The 3,828-nt window shown below is 41.2% G+C and overlaps 1 non-coding gene across 1 annotated transcript; it reads right to left on the reverse strand.

The window, feature by feature from the left end:
* Window positions 1-346: 346 nt before the first annotated feature.
* On the reverse strand, window positions 347-453 carry LOC141669233 (small nucleolar RNA R71). The gene has a single exon (XR_012553523.1). It is a non-coding gene; the product is annotated as a small nucleolar RNA R71 (small nucleolar RNA).
* Window positions 454-3,828: the final 3,375 nt, after the last annotated feature.

Raw genomic sequence — 3,828 nt, forward strand, 5'->3', positions numbered from 1 at the left:
TCAACTTAAGATTAATGACATTCAGTCTAGCATCATCAGGCCAGCCATCAGGGCTAACACTTTTGAGATTAAGTCAAGCACGATTCAGATGATACAGAACTCAGTTCAGTTAGGGGGTTCTCCTACTGAAGACCCAAACATGAACATCAGGGATTTCATCAAGATCTGCGACACTTTCAAGTTCAATGATGTGACTGAAGATGCTATCAAGTTGCGAATCTTCCCATTCTCTCTGAGGGACAAAGCTAAGTGTTGGTTACATTCTCTACCAGCAGGGTCTATTACCACTTGGAAAGATCTTGCTCAAAAGTTTCTCACCAAATTCTTCCCTATGGCGAAGACTGCTGCAATCAGGAATGCTCTTACTCAGTTTGCTCAGCAAACTGAAGAATCTCTGTGTGAGGCTTGGGATCTATATAAGGAGATTCTAAGGAAGTGCCCACACAATGGCAAGCCTGAATGGATGATTATTAACTGTTTCTATAATGGATTGGGTTCTACTTCCAGACCCATGTTTGATGCAGCTTCAGGAGGAGCCTTGTGGGATAAAAGCTACGAAGAAGCTTATGAACTTATTGAACTGATGGCTGCTAATGAGTACCAGAATCCTTCCCAGAGACTGACTCAGGGAAAGGTAGCAGGAATTCTAGAGTTGGATGCAACAACTGCTATAGCTGCCCAACTTAAGGCATTAACGATGAAGGTGGACACTTTGGCTAATTATGGAGTTAATCAAATTGCTAGTGTATATGAGCTTTGTGTTGGTTCCTATGAGACTGATTATTGCACAATTTCTAGTGAATCAGCTCAGTTCGTGAGCAACTTTCAGCGCTCACAGCAACCTGTGCCAGCCATTTATCATCCCAACAATCGTAATCATCCTAATTTCAGTTGGAGTAACACTCAGAATGCGGTTCAACAGCCTTATCAGCAGTATCCAGCTAAGTAGTACAACCCCCTGGTTTTCAGCAACCGCAATATGCACCAAGAGAACAACTCCAGCTGCAACAAGCTAATAAAAAATCTGAATTAGAGGAGTTGAAGCTTATGTACAAAAGTCAAGTTGTTTCTATCAAGATCTTGGAAAATCAAATTGGGCAAATTACCAATGCCTTGCTTAATCATCAACCTGGTACACTACCTAGTGACACTGAAGTGCCAGGAAAGAGGGAAGCTAAGGAGCAGGTAAAGGCAATCACTTTAAGGTCTGGAAGGGTTGCGAATTCCGAACAAACTCAAGTGTTGTTTGAAGAAGCTGAGGCTGAGAAAGAAGTAGAGCAGCAGGAAGTAGAAGTGGAACCAAGGAAGAATACTGTTGAGCACACTCCTCCTGAGGGTAATACAGGGGAGAAACAGATCTATCCTCCACCGCCTTTTCCTAAGCGGCTGCAGAAGAAAAAGCTGGACAAGCAATTTGAGAAGTTTCTGGAGGTCTTCAAGAAACTTCATATCAACATACCTTTCGCTGAGGCTCTTGAGAAAATGCCTAGTTATGCAAAGTTTATGAAATGTATTCTCTCTCGGAAAGTAAAGCTAGATGATTTAGAGAATGTCGCTCTCAAGGAGGAATGCAGTACTGTACTGCAACAGAAGTTGTCTCCGAAGCTTAAAGATCCAGGAAGCTTCACTGTTCAGTGTACTATTGGAAAAATGTCTTTTGATAGATGCTTATATGACTTGGGAGCTAGCATCAATCTGATGCCCTTGTCAATCTTCAAGCAGTTGGACTTACCTGATCCAAAACTGACTTATATGACCTTGCAATTGGTCGGCCGTTCTATTACATATCCGTGAGGTATTGTGGAGGATGTATTGGTCAAGGTTGATAGACTCATCTTCCCTGCTGATTTCGTAATTCTTGATTTCGAGGAGGATAAGAAGATTCCCATAATCTTGGGAAGACCTTTCTTGGCGACTGGCCGAACCTTGATAGATGTGCAGATGGGTGAGCTCATAATGTGAGTGATGGATCATGATGTAACTTTTAATGTGTTCAATGCTATGAAGTTTCCTATGGAAAATGAGGAATGCCTAAAGGTGGAGTTGGTTGATTATGTGGTCACTTCAGAACTTGATCAATTGCTAAGGTCCGATGCCTTAGAGAAAGCCTTATTGGGAAATTCAGATAGTGAAGATGATGAAGGTGAAGAATAATTGTAGTATTTGAATGCTTCTCCCTAGAAGAGGAAGATAGATATACCTTTTGAATCTCTTGAAATGGAGGAATTGAACAAAGCTCCTAAAAGCCTCAAGCCATCTATTGAGGAAGCTCCCACTCTTGAGCTTAAGCCTTTACCTGAGCATTTGAGGTATGCATTTTTAGGTGATGCATCTACTTTGCCTGTTATTATTGCATCTGACCTTTCAGGTAGTGATGAGGAAAAGCTTCTGAGGATTCTGAGAGAGTTCAAATTGGAAATTGGCTGGACTATAGCAGATATCAAGGGAATTAGCCCTTCTTATTGCATGCTTAAAATTCTGCTAGAGGAAGGTAGTAAGCCTACGGTCGAGAAGCAAAGACGTCTTAATCCAATCATGAAGGAAGTAGTGAAGAAGGAAATTCTTAAGTGGCTAGATGCAGGGATCATCTACCCTATTTCTGACAGTTCATGGGTAAGCCTGGTTCAATATGTGCCAAAGAAAGGTGGTATTACTGTGGTAGCAAATGAGAAGCATGAGCTTATTCCTACACGAACAATCATGTGATGGAGAGTTTGCATGGACTACAGGAAGCTAAACAAAGCCACTAGGAAAGATCACTTCCCATTGCCCTTCATTGACCAGATGTTGGATAGATTGGCTGGTCATGAGTACTACTGTCTACTAGACGGCTATTCGGGTTACAATCATATTTGTATCGCTCCAGAAGATCAGGAAAAAACTACCTTCACTTGTCTATTTGGAACTTTCGCCTTCAGACGAGTTTCTTTTGGTCTGTGTGGTGCGCCAGCCACATTTCAGAGATGTATGATGGCCATCTTTTCTGATATGATTGGCCAGAATGTGGAGGTGTTCATGGATGACTTCTCTGTTTTTGGCGATTCTTTTGATGAATGCTTGCAAAATCTGGGACACGTTCTTAAGAAGTGTGTTTAGACCAATCTGGTTCTCAATTGGGAGAAATGTCACTTTATGGTGCGTCAGGGCATTATTCTCGGGAACAAGGTTTCTAGTAAGGGTCTAGAGGTGGACAAGGCCAAGGTGGGGGTCATAAAGAATCTTCACCCACCTATTTCTGTGAAGGGAATTCACAGTTTTCTTGGTCATACGGGTTTCTATAGGTGTTTCATTAAAGACTTCTCTAAGATTTCAAAGCCATTGTGCAGTTTGCTAGAGAAAGATGTTCCTTTCAAGTTTGATGATGAGTGCCTTGCATCTTTTGATACTTTAAAGAAGAGTTTAATCATGGCACCAGTCATAACTTCACCTGATTGGAATGAACCTTTTGAGATGATGTGCGATGCAAGTGACTATGCAGTTGGAGCAGTTCTTGGGCAGAGGAAGAACAACATATTTCATGTGGTCTATTATGCTAGTAAGACCCTAAATGGTGCTCAATTGAATTATACTACTATAGAGAAAGAACTTTTGGCTATTGTCTATGGTTTTGAGAAATTTCTATCTTATCTACTTGGGACTAAGGTGACAGTTTTCACTGATCACACTGCAATTCGATATCTCATCTTAAAGAAGGATTCGAAGCCTAGATTGATTACATGGGTTCTTTTGCTTTAAAAATTTGAACTAGAGATCAAGGACAGAAAGGGAACTGAAAATCAAGTCGCTAATCATCTCTCGCGTTTAGAGAATCTTGATGCTACTTCATTG

The sequence above is a fragment of the Apium graveolens genome, chromosome 6, assembly GCF_009905375.1.
Source record: "Apium graveolens cultivar Ventura chromosome 6, ASM990537v1, whole genome shotgun sequence".
Taxonomy (NCBI): domain Eukaryota; kingdom Viridiplantae; phylum Streptophyta; class Magnoliopsida; order Apiales; family Apiaceae; genus Apium; species Apium graveolens.